Below are 20,702 nucleotides of genomic sequence, written 5' to 3'. Positions count from 1 at the left end.
TGATGCTTATATTAGGAAGGTGTTCTTACGTCCTGTGACGGAGGTTGACTCTTTTCAAGGACTAGTTTATGCATAAGGAAAGCAATCACCTCTAAGCTAAGTTTGCATGATAAGTAAATATTCAGAGTTACTGTTAACCAGATAATGACATTTTAAAATCTGAAGGTAACATTTTCTACTTCTCAGATAGACCCAGAATTTTAAAGGTGGCAACCCTTGAGATCAGCCAGATGTGAATGAAATGAATATTTCCTTCCTTTCTTTTAAAAAATGTATTACTATTATGTATGATGTTATCTGTGTGTACACACACTATGGTGTGTGTGTGTGTGTGTGTGTGTGTGTGTGTGTGTGTGTGTGTGTGTGTGTGTGGTCAAAGGGCAACTTCCTTCCTTCCATGTAGACTCTCTCCTTCCATGTTCATGTGGCTGCCAGGGCTGGAGCTCAGCCAGTCTGGCATGTGCAAGCACCTTTACCTTCCAAGCCATCTTGACCCTGAAATAGCTATGTGCATAAGCTGCTCAGAAGGCCAAAGTCTCTGTCTCTGTCTTTCTCTGTCTCTGTCTTGGAACTCTCTATGTATGCCAGGCTGACCTTGAACTCATGGAGACCCCTCCCCCCACCCCACCTCTGCCTCCTGAGTGCTGGAATTAAAGGGTGCATCACTATGCCTAGCTTAAATGCTTTTCAATCCACTCATTTTACTTCTAGCAATTTCCCTATAGACAGTGTTACAAAGATGATTTTTAAAGTCATTCTACAAAATATTATTTGAAACATTAAAAAGCTAGAGACAACATGAATGCTAATACTCTATACACAGGTTTTTGTTTGTTTGTTTTTAATAATAAAGTATGCTGTATTCCAGGATGAACTGTTTTATATTTAATTAAAACAAACAACCATTCTGAAAATATGTGGTAGCAGGGAAAATATAGAAACAAGCCCAACTTAAATGAAGAATATAAAACTGTATGCTTGCAATAACTCCGTTTTAGTTTAAAAATACTTGTTGCTTCTGTCTTCAAACTTACATGTATGTGTATGTATAAAATTGAATATATATATGTAAAGCATGGCAAAAAATAAAATGAAAGCATGAATACTGGTAGTCTGTGGTGGAGACATTTATTTATTTATTGGCTTTTATTCACTTCTTTCCTGTGTCTCTGGCCTTAGACAGCAAGAGGAAACTGCTTCTAAAAGTCGAGCTATGCCCAGGCAGATGCCTGTTCGCATGGTCTTTTTGTTGCTCTACACAAGTTTGTTTTTGCTGGTTGCTACTGACAGTTATTTTTCCCTAACCTTTGCTCCCTTTCCCCACCCTTGGCTTCCAGATGTCTGATTTAACCAAGTTCAGGGTACTCGTGTACATTTTCCCCTCTAGCTTGAACAGAAAGTCCAAACTGCAGAGAGGCTGCCAATCAGATAGAATCAGCACAGACATGCATGTCACACCGAAGGTCTCCTGGCAGTGTGAAAGCATTTCGTGGAGGGATATGAGGTGGCATCTGGCCCTCTTCTGTCCCTGCTTGTGACTGCTTCAGCTGGGCACTTGGTATGTGTTGTTGGTGTCAGGAAGAGAAATGAAAAGAATCCTACAGCTGCTCAGACTTCTGGTAACATCTGGTGACGTGACATATTTCCAACTGGCAGAGTTTATTAGTGTGAAATCTACAAGTAGGCTATAAAATAGTCCGTTTAAGTAAAGGCATAGCTTTATATGGACTTTATCTTGAAAATGAGAAATATGAGGTTTTTGGTTTTTTCTTAAATCTCTTTTCTGTTTGTTAATATTGTCTGTTCCTTGAAATTATACATAGAATTATGAAAGCACTAGATTCTGTTTCTGCTCTTTCTTAAGCTTGGATCAATTTTCTCCTGGGTGAAGTTTAAAATAATAAAAACTGGGAAACCATTTACTCAGTGCCTCCTGTTGCATAGCAATGTAAACAAACAGGCCCCTTTCCTCTGTCAGAACATCCAGTGAAACAAACCATGAAGGTTGTGTTTTAAGAAGATGATTTCCAAGACTTCTTTAAAAAAAAAAAAAAAAAAAAAAAACTTACTTTAAAAAAAAAAGTAAGTTTTTTTTTTTTTTTTTTTTTTTTTTCCAGGCAAAAGCACTCAATTGACTTTTCAGTGGAGTTGCACTTATACCATTACACGGTAGAAAATGATTTCATTATTTGGGTATGGTGGAGGATTATCTCGAGTTTGAGGCCAGCCTAGGCTACATGCAAGGCCTTGGTCTCAAAGCAACAACAAGAACAATAAAAACAGGGAAGTTCTTCCTTTATTGTATGCCCAGAAGTCCTGGGCTGGACACAAGCCACCCAACACAGGAAAATAACAGAGGCAACCAGGAGCTGGCCTAGCTACTCAGGCTGCTTTGCCTCCTAGCAGAGTGCCCCTGGACCATCTTGTGCTCCTCCACCCTTTCCTGCCTAGGATTGTGGGCTCCAAGACAGTAGCAAAGAGCTCTGGCAAGGAGAGGTGGGGGAGGGTAAGATGGGCTATTTATTTTGCTGGCTCACTCCCTGCTTGTCATGGGCAGGTTGACTGATTCTCTTTACCTAGAGTTACAGGCAGCTTCTGCCAGACAGCCTTCCTCATAATACATCTATCCTTCTCGGGCTCCAGGAATTCTCCGTCCTCCTTGCCCCTACTGCCAGGAAGAGCAAAGCACTGTGGTTGGTAGAGCTACCCTGAAGGGCACTTTTCATTGCTGAGTCTTTCCATAAGGCTAGTCAGGAAATCCATTGGCTGTCATTTTACCATATATCCTCTAGTATCTTAAAAGCATTATTTAAAATTTCATTTGTCTTTTCAAAGTCATGAGTAACCTCTGTCAATGTGGAAAGCTTTCCCAATGCTGCAGAGCCTCTCTGTATGAAGAAGAAGGAGAAGGAGAAGGAGAAGGAGAAGGAGGAGGAGGAGGAGAAGAAGAAGAAGGTAAAAGCAATGTCTACCTTTCATGGCACAGTGAGAATTCAAACTTTTTTTTTTTAAAGACGTATTAATGTACATTGGAGTTTTGCTTGCATGTATGCCTGTGTGAGGTGAGGGTGTCAACTCCCCCAGGAACTGGAGTTATAGACAGCTGTCGACTGCCAGGTGGGTTCTGGAAATTGAACTCAGGTCCTTTGGAAGAACATCCAGTGCTCTTAACCTCTGAGCTATCTCTCCAGCCCCCAAAACTCTTAATATAAAACATGGCAGATAAATAATTTTATCACCCTCTTTCCTACTGCAAAGGGCTAAAACACCAGCCAAAATTTACTAGTACTTATTATTACTATTTATCTTTATTGCTTTACAGCAATACAGTAGACTATTTTGCCTATGGAGACACTGAAGTATAAAGAGTTTAGGAAACTTGGCTAAAGTCTGCCAGGACATAGGGGAGATTACCGAAGACCAATTAGACAATTACAAGGCAAGATCCATCGTATGCCACATTTTTTCTTGCTTTTCATGGGGTGTTCTATGATGTCATAGACTAATAGGTGTTCAATAAATGTTAGTTTTATTCCAAGAGCAGGGGTAGCTGAGCTAGCTTTGCAATAGGCAAGAGGCCAGAACATGCATGGCCAAGCAGCATAGCTTCAGTTACCTGTGTGGCTAAGAGCTTGCGGGCCAGATCTCTGATAACCAAGGATTAGGCTGCTGCAAACAGACACAGACTGGAGAGCAATGGGAGTGGCAGGGTGGCAAGGCAGGACACTCGAGCCAAGGACCACGGAAAGTTCTACAAACTAAGCCTGGGCATGACTTAGGTTCCAAAGAGACCATCAACCTCATTCCATTCTGGGGTCAGGGGCGAAAGCATGTCTAAGAATATCTAACCTTCAGCTGACCAGGCCTTCCCACTGCTTTCTTCACCTGAGCCAGCAACCCCAGAGCTTTCTGGGATTTCTATTAAAATATCCAGGGCCCAGCAATTCTTCTCCACCAACATAATGCCTAGGCCTTCACATCAAGCCTAGGACACATGGCTGAGCATCTGGGAGGGGGCAGATTGTTCGGGAGTGCCGGCAAGTGGCACATGCTTTCACTATAATGAATGTGTCATAGTAAATTATTTTGTAAGTGTTTCCTCCCCTCTTCTTTGTACAGAGAAACATAAAGGAAGACAAATTACCCAAGGCACCACGATACTGTTTGACTATGCCAAAGCTTGGGCTGGAGACACTTACTGACATCTCCTTAAATATCTTTTTAATATCTTGGCCAGATCAGACATACCAACAGCATTACAAAGTTTGCAAATCAATGCCCCAGCTGTTTTGGGGTTTTTAATAAAACTGAATATGATCTATTTAAAATTATTGTTTTCTACAGGGCTTTCCCAGAACAGGGCTGTGGGCAGCCCTAAGGCAGGTCTTGGCTCTCAAAGAGGTTTCTTTCTAGATTCCACAGGCCAGGCATCTGCAGGATTAATGCTGTCAGGCCCCTAGCCTCCCAAATCTGTGCTCAGTGATGAGTTTACCAAACCATTGCTGAAGAATCCGAAGGCTTCAGTTTTTAAAAGTCACAGTTTCTCCATCTGGGATCAGTTCAAATGATTCATCCATAATTTTATTAGAGGCTTTAGCCCAGGCAAAGTCTTTTTAGCTGATTACTGCTGTAGTGGAGACCAAAAGAGATTCTATCAAGAATTTAACCCTATGCATGTGACTCTGGAACCAAGAAAAACAAAAGATATCGAAACTGTTACCACAGCAACCACGATGTCCACAGTCTCCAAAGCTCCCAATTTCAAAGTCCTCATGCAAATAGGGAGGTAGTCTTATCAAGTTTGCGGCCCAAATAAGGGGAAAAACTCAATCTAAGTGCTCATATATCCCAGTTTTATAGTGTTGCTAGTTGACTGCAACTCATCTGGGCCATAAATGTGACACTATAATAAACAAACATGTCTTTTTGAGGGTGTATCAGAAGGTTATTTCATAGTTTGGAGATACCGCAGTGTAATTCGAAATGCCCACATACCCTTGCAGTTTGCTTTTCTCTTCTGAAGCTTATATAAAATGTCTGAGCACACCCACCCTTCTGGCTTTTCTAATATTTGCCTGTGTTACTTGACTGCCAATCTGTGTTTCCCCTTAGCCCAGCAAAAGTGAGCGATGAGCCTCTCCGGAGCCCTCCTCTGCCTTCCCAGCCTTCATGTCTCACCAGCTCGGCGCCTTCTTTTTTTCTTCTCTCTTGTTTCTCCTCTCCTCCCTTTCCTCCATCTCCCCCTTTTCTTCCTTTCCTCATTTTCCTCTAGCCACAGGCAAAGCACTGTCTCCCTAATTCTCTAAAGTTATCTATTCCCGAATTTTCCCCTTAACCACAGCAGAGAAGATTGAATAGCAGAGGCCAGGAAGTATGGAAAGAATGTCAGCAATTTACCACTAAAATATACATTAAGAATATTTCCAGCAGTATAATCTCCAGGTTGAATTTCTAAATGTAGACTTCTCTTGTCACATGACTATCTATTTTCACATGTATTTGTGCCACTCTCAGCCTTAAGTCATCCTGCCTTAAATGAACTCTCTGAGAGGTAGAACAGAATAAAAATAAACAAGTCATATAAACCTCAAAAGGATAAGGCTAAAATAGTTGTCTTTTACACAAGCCAGTATATAAATATTGTTAGAATTTTTTAATTACATAAATTTATTTACTCTATGGATCTCTCTCTCTCTCTCTCTCTCTCTCTCTCGGTGTGTGTGTGTGTGTGTGTGTGTGTGTGTGTGTGTGTGTGTGTGTGTATGTGTATGTGTATGCATAACTGTGGAGGTCAGAGGACAACTTGCTGGAGTCCATTCTCTCCTTCTGCCCTGTGGGTTCTGGGGATTGAACTCAGGTCCTCAGACTTGGTAGCAAACACTTTTATAAGCTAAGTGACCTCACCAATTCAAATCATCAGAGATTTTTAATAGACATGAAAACATGAGTGAAAATGCATGCATGTATAGTGTCTCCAGTCCAAAAGCTAGTTCTGTTAACAGAAATGCTAAATCCTAAACGTTTAGGCATTTTGAAGAGTGAAATGAATAAAAGGTAGTATCCTGACTCAGACACCCCTACCTAAGTTTCTCTGATCAGTGCTGTGGCTCCAGTATAATTTCCATGTGACCTCCTGAAGTCACAGATTGGAAGCATAGTTAACCATCAGTGTTGTCAATGTTGTTCAAGGTTGACATCAAATAGAAAAACTGTGTTAAATGAAATAAGCCAGACAGAGTAATTCAACTGTGGGTTCTCTCTCATATGCAGAAACTAAAAAAAAGAGGGTGGGGGTGAAGTAGGTTGGCTTGAAAAGTGAAGTCTAATTACTAGGAATTGAAGAGTCTCCAGAAATTGGGAGCATTGTGAAGGTGGCAGAAGGTGGCTATATTGATAAATAACATATACATGTGTCATGGATATTTATGACTATGTGGAATCCTGTTAATATATGTAATTAATGTATACTAAGAGAAAATAAAAGTATAGCATAAAAAAGAGTGCTGGGGTGTTCAAGGGGTAGGCTGTGTGGGAAATTGTTAGGTTATAGGGACACTTCCCTCGCAATGTACTACAACAGTTCTCCTGGGACCCTGCTTAGTTCTTTCAAGAAGGTTGTCATCAAAAATCAAGGTGGATGTTTCTCTACTCTGACTCCCTGTTGTATCATGTGATTTCTTTCTCTTGCACACAACCCAACCATTATGATACCATCTGCTATGGAACCCTTTCTAGATAAAGGCCAAACCAGCGGGTCCTAGTTAGAACTTTTGGCTTCTAAACTGTGAGCTAAACAAAGCTCTTCTTTACAAAATACCTAACTTCATGTGTTTTGTTATAGTAGCAAAAAAATGCACTAATCAGACAGAGAATTACATGAAGATCCCTTTATTCAACTCCCTTAGTTTTACATAGGAGATAGTTAATAATACTATGCTGAGGTGTGTGTGTGTGTGTGTGTGTGTGTGTGTGTGTGTGTGTGTGTGTGTGTGAAACCATTTAATCTGCACAACAGAGCTGTAAAGGAGTCATCTCCATTTTGAAGACAGTAAACTCTGACATGGAGAAGTGAAATAACTTGTCCAAGCTGAAGTGGTGGATGTAGATTTCCAGTGTAGGCCTTTAGTTCTCTAATCCAATTCCAAAGGAGAGGTGCTCCAAGGACTTGAACTTGAGCTTCCTAGAGAAAGACCTCATCCTATGTTTTTGCCTTCCTCTGAGGCAAGTGGATAGCTGCTAATTGCCTGTCTTTGTCCCCTCTATTGTAACAGGTTTCAATGTGCTGCTGTAGCCATTGTGATCCAAGGTGTCTTTCCCCAAGTCTCAGGTCAGTGTCTCTCTAGATGTGCATACAGGGTTGCATCTGGGGCACATGTGCTTGCCAGACGTCTCCCACCTCGGGAGACTCCACTTGGGAGCCTTGTGTATTCCTGCTGTAACTGTGTGCATTTCTGCTCCCCAGCTGTTCCAGTTTGGCAATAGTTGACAAGAGGTGTGATTATATTAAATCTGAAGACATACATTCGATAGGTTTGGTCTTTCCAAGTCCAGTTTTTTAAGGGACTAAAGCTATTCTTAGAATAAAGTCCTGCTGACTTTATCAAACTCTCTTTAATTATAAGAACATTATACATTGTTTCTTAGTGTGTGAAATTTCTTTAGAGATATTATTCCCACTTCCATCCCTTTCCCTTAAGAGGGTTAGTACTTGAAAGGTATTGTTTTGTTTAACTTTTCTCTACATATTCCCTAATTTGTGTCATTAGAGTTTGAGAGCCGCTAATAATCATGAAATACAAGAACTGAGTGGTAGATTGGCATGAAGCTCTACCTTTTTATTTGATCCTGGTACGGGTTCTTTGTTGTTTCTTGTCTATCACAATCCCTTCTGAATACCAACATATTCATTTTTTCATTAGAGAATCGTATTCCCTTCACTGTGGGAGATCATGGCAGTTTGATCTGAACACCCATTTCTCACTCTGGGAACTGAAAGGAAAAACACTTTTTGTACAAATATTGTATGTTTTCTTTGATGTGCAGAATCTAAAATTTTCTATAAAAACATGTAATTAGTGGGATTAGGGATAAGAGGAAAAGGGGAAGAATACAAGACAGGATGATGGGGTGAAATATTATTAAGGTGTATTATACACATATGTGAAAAGTCATAATGAAACCCATTATCTTGAACAATTAATATACACCAATAAAAAGGCTCGGTCTTGTGGAATTATCATATATATCATACTTTTGTTTTCTCCATTGATTAAATAATTAAAAGGCATAAAAAGTTTGAAAGTGAAGCAAAGTCCAAGTTTATTCAAAGAAGACAATTTCATTAGAGTTTAAATATCCTAAGACAATCATGCTATAAATCTCAGCAGCTGCCTGGAGGAGGCGAATGGAGGAGGAATGGTGGGTCCTAGGGACTGTGCTACACAGCGTGAATTCTGGGAAGGGAAAGTATGACTTATCATTAAGGGGAATGATTGATTATTCTGCCTATTTCTTCAGATGGCTTAAGGTGAGATGGCCTTTAGACTTCATAAGGGTGGTCCTGCCTTCCTGAGAGGTGGCCTCTTGGTTAGGTGAAGCTGGCCTGAGTGGGTTAGTTTGTTTGTTTCTGTTTGGGTAGTGTGCAATGTCATTTCTTCACCCAGATCAGAGACTTCATCCTCTTGACCGAAAGAACCTAGGTTTCCCTTAATGGGTAATTGCTCCTGCTGTGACGGTGTCAGCTCTTCTGTCTGCTCCTTTGTTCTTCCTGTTATTGACCTGTGCACATCCAGAACAAGGGCATTTGACTTAAATGTGACCATGCAGTGTTTATGCCTTGTTGAATATTATGTAGTTGGCATGAGGACAGAGAATATACTTTTCTTTAAACTGTGAACTGTGACACTGTGACACTGTGACATCACCTTGACAGCATCTGGAATCTCCTAGGAGACAAACATCTAAATGTGTCCCTGAAGATATTCCCAGGAATGATTAAGGGAAGGGACAAGATCTGCCCTTAGACTGGATGACACCTTCCAATAAATGGCCTAGACATAAAGAATTCTGCAGAAGAAAGTAATGTAGCCTGACTTCACCTCTTCTAGAGTGAGTGAGTCTATGTTGTCAGCATGGCCATCCTCCACTGACAAGTTTTAGCTTTCCAACGTGAGCTGATTACCAGAAATTCTCCAGGGATTGTCTGTGACTTCAGCACCAAACTGGGACTGTTGAAACACTCAACTTTAGGAACTAAGAGTCACCAGATTTTCAGCTTTTCCGGCCTGTGGACAGTCATTGTTGGACTACCCAGCCCCTAGCGTGTAAGCCAATCTAATAACTCCTCTTTTATAATGTTTATACATTCTAACCATTCTGTCCCCTGGAGAACCCTGCCTAATACATACACACTTAGGGAAGAGTGCACAGAACTGCATGAAAGATTTACAAATAATTAATACAAGGATTCATGTAGCAGGACCATTTGGATCGCCAGCCTTCAATGGTTCTCTGTGTGCTCCTCAGCAGTGGTAAGCCATCCATTTTTCAGGACAGTCCCACGGTGTGAAAGCCTTCAGATGCTCTGTGCTCAGATGGCCCTCTTCCCCCATGATTGGTTCAATACTCTTCATCTTCCTCCTTGGAAATCTATAGTATTAGAACAAATGAAATGACATTTTGCTTTTCTCCGAGGCCCACAAATTATGTAGCATATCTGCCTTCTCCCTCTCTCTCTCTCTCTCTCTCTCTCTCTCTCTATATATATATATATATATATATATATATATATAATTTTTAAATTTAAATTAGAAACAAGCTTGGTTTACATATCAATCCCTCAATCCCAGTTCCTGAACCTTCCCATCCTCCCCTGTTCCCCCACCAACCCCCTTCCCATCCCCTTTCTGCTCCCCAGGGAGGATGAGGCCTTCCATGGGGAGTCTTCAGAGTCTGTCATATTATTTGGAGCAGGGCCCAGGCCCTCCCCCATGTTTCTAGGCTGAGAGAGTATCCCTCTATGTGGGATGGGCTCCCAAAGTCCATTCATATATGAGGGATAAATACTGATCCACTACCAGAGGCCCCATAGACTGCCCAGTCCTCCCAACTAACACCACATTCAGGGGATCTGGGTCTGTTCTATGCTGGTTTCCCAGCTGTCAGACTGCCTTCACTCTTAAGTGCTATTGTTCTGAGTTTTGTAATGATCCTCTTGGGCTCTGTATACTTTTACCATCTCTGTTGTTGAAGAACTGCTTCTCTTTGGTATGTGCTGATCCCTGACGTAAAGCCTATCAGACCTATGATTCCTGCTTTGTAGGTCCAGGTCCCCAGCTCCCCACTCATTTTTTTTCCCCAGTGTATTTTGTTTTACCTAGGTTTGCCAGTGGTGACTTCTGTTGCTTACTGACAATGAAACATAACTGGCAGTTTATTCCTAAGAGACTCTTGACAGAGTCTGCCAATATCTTTTTTTTTTTCCTTCAGAAAAAGTTGCTACAGGCTGTGCACTAGTTAATGTCTGTTGTGGTGATAAAACACCGTGACTAGAAGCAACTTCCAGAGGAAAGTTTATTTAGTTTATGGTTTCAGGGGGATGATTCTGTCATGACGTGTGGGAAATCCATGACAGCAAGTGGCAGGCATGTGAGCAGGAACAGGAAGCTGAGAGATCACATGACTAACTGTAAAAATGAGCAGAGAGAGAGAGAGAGAAAGAGAGAGAGAGAGAGAGAGAGAGACAACAAGAGGAGCTAGCTGCAAGTGGGATGAGGCTATGAACTTTCAAAGCCTGTCCCCAAAGTTGTACTTCCTCCAGCAGGCACCTCCCCCTCCAAAAGTGTTACTGTCCAACACCTATGGGGGGACATTTCTCATCCAAACCTTTACAGGCTGCTAATAGATGTCACTGTCTTGGAGAATACCCCATGACATGCAGTTGAAGTAGGATCTCCAAGTCTCCACAAGTTGTGCCCTCTTGACTTAAGTGATTAGAGCAATGATAGGTAAGTGATCCATATAGAACCACCAGTAACAATTCTTAGGGCTTCTGAACGTGATCTGTCGGTAAAGGTGAAGGTGATCTGTAGTCATTTTTATGCACACACTGTTGTTAAGGCACAGGGAAACTTTACTACAGTGGGAAAGACAAACCACAGAGCACATGTGGAAGGTGATGGAAGCACTGAGGTGTCTCAGGATATTTTCATTGATGGTGGCACAAAAACAGAAGAGAAAAATGTTGTCCAGCAGACTTCCCTTGAGCCTCTGTGGGTCCCGTGAGACTTTAAAGGGCACTCCAGTATTCTGTGAAGCTTGGGCTTAGAATGTTACAATGCTCTGCTTCCCTATCCCTGCTCCCCCAAATAAACTGAAGATGCTCGTCTCAGCCTCATTCATCAGAATCGGTACCTGTAGTGAAACCCAATGTACTTAGTAATTGGGCTTGAGATCCCAATTCTTATTAACAATGGAAGTTTTCTATGCTCAGGCTCCACAGCTCAAAGGCAAGTGGAACAGCTCCAAGCAAATGTCTCTACAAATGGAAGCCCAGCAAAGTGGACTTAGAGTGGAGTGTTTGTCACATGAATCTACTCATTTTTACATTCTTCAGCTATTTTCCTCCATGTCCACTCTTTTGCCTATATTTAGGGAACCAGCCTGTGTCACCTGATAGAAGCTGAATTCCCTATATACAATCTTGCTTCTCACAACTCCATGATCTAGGAGCTTGTAGCTTTATGATAGAGTGCCTAGGACAGGCAAATCCCTAGGTTTGATCCCATCCCCAATACCACAAGAAAAAAAAGTATAAAGTGATGCTGTTGCCATTGCTGAAAAAGAAAAATTGAGAAAATCCCACATTCCCAAAGCAGTGAAAGGAATATTGACTTTTTTTTTTTTATCATAAAGTGACAATCTATTGTTCCAAGGATGTGACCCTAAATTCTTTGTATGCACTTAAGGTTATTTATTAAATAGTTCTTACTTTCCTTTCCAACTACCTTAGTTAAGTTTTTTATTGCTGTGAAGAGATACCATGACCAACAGTTAATTGGGATTAGTTTACAATTTAGAGGTTTAGTTCATTATCATCATGGCAGAAGACATGACAGTGTGCAGGCAGACATGGTGCTTGAGAAGGAGCTTGAGGGTTCTACATCTGGATCTGGAGGCAGCAAGAAGAGAGAGATACTGGGTCTGGCTTGAACATCTGAAACCTCCAAGCCCACTCATGGTGACACACTGCCTCCAACAAAGCCACACCTACTCCAACAAGGCCACACCTCCTAAGAGTGCCACTCCCTGGTGACCAACATTCACCAGCATTCTAGGGGACCCATTCCTACTCAAACCAGAGACTGGAGTATTACTGAGATAGGCTGGGCAATGTTTTTGTCTGGAGGAATATGGAACACTCTGAGACTTTGCACTAGAAAAGTGATTGAACATTTTAAGTGGGACTTAATGGACCATCCTCATAGGAACATGGAAGGCAGTGGTGCTGAGACTTGAACTTTGGGAGCCTGGCTCAAGAGATTCTGAAGGAAAAGAATATGTGTATATGGCTTGCAGACCATTCTTGTGACATTTTGGCAAAGAATGTGGCTGCTCTTTGCTTCTCCAAAAAGTCTGTCTGAGGCTTTTAATACAAATTAAAGAGATTTGTATTAATTGTGTTGGCAGAGGAGATTTCAAAACAGCTTAGTGTTGACTGTGTTGTGTGGCTATTAGTGGTCCAATCTATAACTAAACAGAGCAAGGAAAAATATAGGATGTACAGTTTGATGGGAAAAGGGGCACTCAGGGAGTGAAAACTGATTACAAGAAAAGACTCATGCTAAGTGGAATAAAGGGAAATGTGGTGGTTTGGAAGAACATGTCCCCCAAAAGGAGTGTCACTATTAGGTGTGGCCTTGTTGATGTAGGTATTGGAGAAGGTGGAGGAAGTGTGTCACTTTGGGTTAAGTGTTGAGGTCTTTTTTGCTCAAGCTTCACTTAATGTCATAGTCTACTTCCTGCATATCAACATGTAGCAGCTCCTTCTCCAGCACCATGTCTGCCTGTGCACTCCTATGCTCCTGGCCATGATGATAATGGATTAACACATTTAATCGCAGCTGATTTACAGTTTCAGAATTGCTGTGGTCATGGTATCTCTTCATAGCAAGAGAAGCCCTAAGATAGGATTGGTGGCCTCAGAGCAAGACCCCACCCAGCTAAGCTTCCAACTTATGAAAAGGAACTAAAAAGAAAAACTTAGGATCAGGTGTGTTGATATACACCTATAAACTCAGCACTAAAGAGTCAAAGGCTGGCAGATCTCTAAGTTCAAGGCCAACCTAGTTTATAGATTGACTTTCAGGACATTAAAGTGAAGGAAACCATCAAAACCAGAAAGCTGGTGAAAACATATTAGAACAAAGAGGCCATGTTCCAGCTCCAACAAGCAACAGAACTTGGCAGCTTCAGCCATGTGGTTCTGTCTTTAGGATTAATGATACAACAAAGGGGTTATGGAATTTCCCTCCAAGATTAAGGAAAGCTACTGAGGCCAGGCATGTATCAGGGGTGTCCCTGAATGGAGGCCTAGAGATGTCACTGTGTGAAGCTGTGAATGTGAAGCCTGGATTGTGTTGAAGACCCTAAGACATCGAATATGCCAGAGTTGCAGGATACCTGCTGATGAGAGCTACTAGCAGCGATTGGAACCAGCCCAAGAGAAAGAAGTGTGTCAAGAAAGCAGGAGTTAGAGGTCTGATGAGTACTTTGATATCAGACATAGAGATGTAGTGTTTGGAGTTTGCCCAGCTGGTTTTTGGTCTTGCTTTGGTTCAGTATTTTCTCACTTTGGTCTAATATTCTTCCTTTTTTGGAATGGTAATATGTATCCCGTGCCACTGTATGAAGTATGTGATCTGCTCTTTGACTTTATAGGGAAGTACAATGAAGAGATTGCTATGACAACATAATAGAGCTAACCCTAATAGTATAGGTGTAGGAGAGCTGACCATGAGGGTATGAAAGCAGGAGAACTGGCTACACCCCTACCTTATTGCTACAAGAGGTGAATTAGTCTTGGCAATGCTGAAGAGTTCACCTTGGTCATGAGAACTGGGGGAGAACTGGTGGACTGACCAATTCTGCAGCTGTGTAGGCCCAGAACGAACACCCCACCCCATTTATGATCTACTAGAGCATGTGAAGGGACCTGTACCACAGACCAATAGCTGCAGGATCTTCACAACACAAGGCAACAAAAGGATATCCAAGAGGAGTACCACTGAGGGACCAGCATCTCTAGTGTAGCAGAAACCGCAGGCCTCAGACCAGACCAATGACTCTTGACAATGAACACTTGCAAGTAAAGATCATGGACAAAGATTACTGACGTGTTTAACTAATTATTATTTACCAATAAAAAATTGGAAAAACGTGTCTAGATAACTGAATGTCTTCAGTTGCAGCTAGAGGAGAACCTCATAAGAGATGACATCTACAATGGAAGTGATGAAGTTGGGGAAGGGGAGCAAAAATAAAAGGCATGTCAGATCCTTTAAAGATGGGGCAGAGCTGAACTTCACCCATGTCTCATTCCTTTAGCTCAAGGGTCTGCTTGAAAATGTGACCTGCTTCTCATTCTTTATCACAAAAAATATCACACAACAGGTTAGTGCATGACTCACTGTGTCACACTGCAGCTTCCATGACAACAATTTTTCATTTTTCCCCTTAAATTTTGTTTTATTTTTGGGCAGGGTGTGGGGGTAGAAAGGGCCGTTGTCAAGGGATGGGGAAATGAATGGGATCAAGATACATGATGTAAAAGATGCATAGAATAAATAAAAAGGAAGAGAAAGAGTTTGCCATGAGTCTCATAGGAGACTTTGGACTTTTAAGCAGTGTTGAGACATACACTGAAGAGACTTCTGAAGTTGGAATGAATGCATTTTTGCAATATGATGTGGTCATAAGCCTATGGGGGCCAGGGAGTGGCTTCTATAGGAATGGCCACATAGACTTATGTGTTTGAATGTTTGGTCACCGGGGAGTGGCACTATTAGGAGGTATGGACTTAGTGAAGTAGGGTTGACTTTGTTGGAGGAAGTGTGTCACTGGAGGTGGGCTTTGGGGCTTCAAAACTCAAGCCAGGACCAGTGTCTTTCTCTTCCTGCTGCCTCAGGATCCAAATGTAGAACCTGCAAGCTCCTTCCCCAACACCATGTTTGCTTGCATGCCACCATGCTTCCTACCACAATGATGATAGACTAAATCTCTAAATTGTAACCCAGACCCAACTATTTTCCTGTATAAGAGTTGCCATGGTCATGGTGTCCCTTTACAGCAACAGAACCCTAACTAAGACTCCAACCTTAACCTCACTACATTTCTTATGTTCCCATCACCCCTGTCATTCTCTCTTATTGACTTAAATCCACTTGTTTGCCTCCTTATTCTGTTTGTTTTTTAAAAAGAGTTACCTTATGTTGATTTTATGTGTATGAGTGTTTTTCCTGCATGTATGTACATGTACCACCTGTGTGTAGTGCCGGCGGAAGCCAGAAGACAGTGTTAGACTACTTAGGTTTCCTGAAACTAGAGTTACAGGCTGGCATTCCTTGCCATATGGGTTCTGGAAAGCAAGCCTTGGTTTTCTACAAGAGCTCTTAAATTTCTGAGCCATATCTACAACTCTGTTCATTTGTTTATGATACAGGAGTTCACTATGTAGCCTAGGATATCCACAAACTGTGCTGCCCAGTTTCTGCTTGAACTCATTGGCCTCCTGAGTGCTGGTGTTGCAGGTGTAAGAAGATTTATTTTTGCTATTTCAAAACTTTCCCCCTTTCTATTCTATACTTCTTTAAGTTTTTATTTATTTGTCATTCTTATTTATTTATTCATGTTTGAGGTAGTGGAAGGGGTTGAGTCAGACTCTCACACTGTTGGTATTGATAGATAGGTAGCTCAGGCTAGCCTCAAACTGGTAGTCCTCCAGCTTCCACTTCCCAAATGGTGAGACTGCAGACTTGCATCACCACGTTCAGTAAGACTTTGACTTCGGTATCTCTTCTTTCAAGAATTACCCCCTGAATCACAAAGACAAGGATTCATAATCATCACTTTCTATGAGCGGGGAAAGGTCAACAGAAGGCCTCTGGTAGCCTCCTTTAATGCCACCATTTTCCCATTGGGAATGCCATAGTCCCTTCAGGCCCCAAGCCTGCAGAGGAACGTGCACTATCCCATGCTGTGGAAAAAGACAGTCTATGCTCTATTCTCAACTACACAACCTGCTGTGTGGTGAAGTTTTAAGACTATACCAACCCCAAGCTACAGAGGCAGAAGAAGACACCCTGTTCTTGCAGCTGTGTGTGCTTGTCCAGACTGGCTAAATGGTCCTCATGTCTAAGTGATCTATGGCAATTGATGGGTGCTTTGTTCCCACTGCTGCCTACTGATTTGTAGTTGGGACTCAACTAATGGGCCCACACCTGTGCACTAATGGAAACCAATGGGCACCTGACTTTCAATTCCAGGCACACAACACTGTTTTTAAAGTCATTAGCAAAAGTGCCCTGTCTGAGAGAGCTATACTGTGGGGCAGTATCTATTTTCTGAAAATAGACTACTGAAACATGGCCTCCATGAAAGAAACATACACTATTTGTCTTAGTTAGGGTTCTATTGCTGTGATAAAGCACCATAACCAAAAGCAACTAAGGGAGGAAGGGTCTACGTTAGTTTTACATCACAGTCCATGGTGGAAGTTGGGACAGGAACTCAAACAGGTCATGAACCTAGAAGCAGGAGCTGAAGCAGCCTTGGAGGACTGTGGCTTTCTGGCTTGCTCCTGCATAGCTTGTTTAACATACTTTCTTAGAGCACTCAGGGTCACTAGCCCAGGGATGGCACCAACTACAATGAGCTGGGTCTTCTCTAGTACATCATCAGTCAAGAAAAGGTACCACAAACTTGCTCATAGGCCAATCTGGTGGGGACATTTTCTTAATGAGGTTCCCTCTTCCAAAATGACTCTAACTTATGTTAAGTTGAGATAAAAACTAGTCAGAGCACTATCCTTCAGAAATAATGGATGGATAAAGTCTTTGTGAGACAAAAATAGAGAATCCATTGCCACTGTTGGTCCACTGGCCTTGCCAGAAATGGTTAAGGGACTGCTACTACATCTGGAAGTTAAAGAAGACAACTACAATAATGAAAAGATGGAACTCCCAAGTATAGTATATATGTCAAGTATTACCAATACAGAAAAACATCAAGCCTCAAAGATAACCCACAAGGGAGGATGATAGCAACAAAAGATACACAAAACATCCAGGAAAAAAATGACAGGAGTAAGTTCTTATCTATCAATATAATCCTTATGTAAATAGATTTAAATCCTTTATTTAAATATTTTAGACTGGAGCAGGGAATTGTGGTAATGGGGTAGATAGAGGCAGGCAGATCTCTGAGTTTCAGGACAGCATTGTCTACATAGAGTTCACAGGCAGCTAGGGATGCATATTGAACCAACATACAAACAAATAAAAACCCATTTTAGAGTGGCTAGATGGAGGCTGTTTTTGCTTTGTTGGTTTTGTATTGTATTGTATTGTTTTCTTTTCTTTAAAGAGACCCAAAGTAGTGTGGTGGCACGTAACCGTAGTCCCAGCACTCAAGAGGCAGAGTTCATGTAAGTCCACAGTTCATCTAAAAAAAAAAAAAAGAAAAGAAAAAGAAAGACATAAAGAAAGGAAAAGAAAGCCACCTAAAATAAAAATAATGAGAACCAGAAATACATTACCTACAAAAGTCTCATTGATAATAACACAGACTAAAACTGAGGAAATGGAAAGAGATATTTCACACAAACATAAAACAAAAGTGAACAGAAATAACTACACTTAGATAAAATAGATGTATCAAAAAATATTACAAAAACAGAAAGGTCACTATAAAATGATAAAAGAAAATCCAAATAAATAAAACCAGAGATATTGTAGATAAATGAGAATGATATTGTAACACATATCACAGTAACACAAAGGAAACTGGAAACCTAGGAGAAATGGGAAGACCTAGGCACATATAACCTGCTGAAACTGAGCTAGAAGGTCACAGAAAAAGATCTCAGGGGAAAAGGGCAATTAAGTAGTTTGACTGCTGAAGTCTATCAAACATTTAAAGGTGAAGACTGGATTCTTAAATGAGTTTAAAAATATAGAATGAAAAGAAACAGTCCACACACTCAGTCTAGGCTTATCATACTCTTAAGAAAGGATTTATTTTATTTTATTTGTGTGTGTGTGTGTGTGTGTGTGTGTGTGTGTGTGTGTGTGCCTGTAAGAGTTTATTGCATTCCCTGAAACTGGAGTTAGAGGTGACCACATCTCCAGACCCCAAACTTTATCCGAATATCAAAATCAGACAAGGAGACAATGAGGGAGAAACTACTCTCATGATGCAAAAATTCTCAAGAAATCAAAGCAAATCCAGTAGCACATCAAAAAGACCATATAATATAATCAGGTGAAATTTGCCCCAGAGACTTCAACACACACAAAACAGTAAATGCAACACATTGCCTATAAGTAGAATGAAGGATAAAACTGCTACTATCACCTCAATAAACACTAAGAAAGCATTTGATAAATTCACCATAATTCATGATAAACAGAAATGTCTCAACCCATTAGGTACAAAATAAAGGTGTATGTGGAATATTTCCAGTCAACATCATACTGAACGTAAAAAGCTGAAGTTGTTCCCTTGAATATCTAAAATGAGACCAGTTGTTCCATTTGGACTGTAACAGTGTATGTTCTCCAAAGAGGGGACTCTCCTCAATGCTTCCAAGGGAAGCTTTGTGGTCAGCAAGACGCTGACCATCCCAGAAGATGGCTCGCTGGTAGAGGACTAAAGGAGGCCAGGGGCTTCACCTAAATCCCCAAGAGTTACCTCCAAGAAGTTTTATGGTCAGCTTGGGGATTTTGTTATTATTGTTATTGTTTGTTTGTTGCCAGCTACATGGTCTTTAATCAGGAAGTAAAGCCTGATAACAAAATGACTGGGAATAACACAAAAACTTTAAGAAGTAGTTTAGACCTTTAAAAGAAAAGGGCAGACAATACTTCAGGCCTAGAGGACTCCTCATTTAAGCCTGAGCATAGGCTACTATGTGCCAGTTAGGATGACCACAGCCATCCCAAGTATAATACAAAGATAAATTCCAGTTCTAGACACACCCTCTGTACCTGACTGTATGATTCACTTTGCATTGTGTTTCTTCTGACATTGTAATTCCATGGTTACAGTCTCACACTATCTTGCTTTAAACCTATTCCTTTTTAAAATTGAATTCCTTTTTAAACAAGTTGTCTTGTTTGTTTTGTATCTCACCCACATTCTGGGTATATAACCATCAGTAAGTTTTTGTCAACAGCCCAAGGGATCCCACCCTGGGCAATAAGCTACAAAGAATGATTCTCTTGGGAAAAGCATGGCTGTGGATTTCCTGGCTCTCCCCTTTCTGGATCATCAGTTAGCATACTCATGATTTGCTTAAGATTTGTGTTTTAATTTTACAAAATGTGTGTCTTCTAAGAGATGTCACAATTTCCAACTCAACTTATGATGCAGGGATGTAGCAATTCCTAACACAGAGAGCCAAAGGCCCCTGCTCAACCAATAGGTAAATCAGAATCTTATGGGTCCTTTCAGAGCAGAGACTATGTCCCTCATCATGATGATAGCTCTCATAAAAGACTTCTGGAACTACAGCCACCAAGTTGGCAGGGACTGGAGAAAGGGGCATCAAAATTAACATGTATGTGAAAGCAGCTAGTTGTCAGAGCCAGGAAACCATTCTTCATCAGTTATCATGTATATAATAGAGCATGTGCCAGCAGGAGAAGATTGTAACAAACACACACAGGAGAAGGGTCTGCTATATAATGAGCCCATGAAGGGTCAGAACTCATGAGCCAACTTCCACTCTGGGGAGTGCTTTTTCATTTCTTAATGAGTTGTCTCCAGTTCCACTATTTAAAAAATGAAATTAAAATTTAAAAGATAAAAGGAGAAAGTGAGCAGCAGAGCACCAGCACTCATCACTCTCTTCTGCTGCAGCTGCCATTGACTTCCCTGTAGGGTGTGTCTGTTACCTAAGCAAAAACCAGGATTTGAACCTGTAAGCTGTGTTTTATTCCAAGAGTCAGGAATCTGAGAGGACAATGGTCAGCATCCTGAAGACCCATATTCTCTGTCATCCTCAGTTAGCAGATTATATAGGAAGGAGAAACTAAGGGTACCAACCAGCCCCCAGGCCCATCTTTACCCTCTGCTGAGGTGGTCAGCTTGTCGCTGAATTTTATGGTATTGGTGTTTTTCTCCTTATTGGCCCCACCCAGGGATGGGGGTGGGTTTCCAAATATCAAGGCCACATTTTCCTCTTGAGCCAATCCTTTTGATGAGTTCTAGACTGGAGTTTAACTCGGTGCAAACCAACCCTCTATGGGTGTGTATGCACAGATCCCTTCCTGCAGAACAGAGTGCAAATGACTTCTTATAGAATACGAATTCCCTTACCATGCCCTGTCATATGGACTGTACCCTGAGCTGTGAGCCAAAACAAGCCTTCCTCTCTTAAGCTGCCTTTGTGGAGTTATTGTACCAGCATCACCCACATTGACTAA

Source organism: Phodopus roborovskii, unplaced genomic scaffold (genome assembly GCF_943737965.1).
Source record: "Phodopus roborovskii unplaced genomic scaffold, PHOROB, whole genome shotgun sequence".
Taxonomy (NCBI): Eukaryota; Metazoa; Chordata; class Mammalia; order Rodentia; family Cricetidae; genus Phodopus; species Phodopus roborovskii.
Note: the sequence above shows the minus strand (reverse complement) of the source record.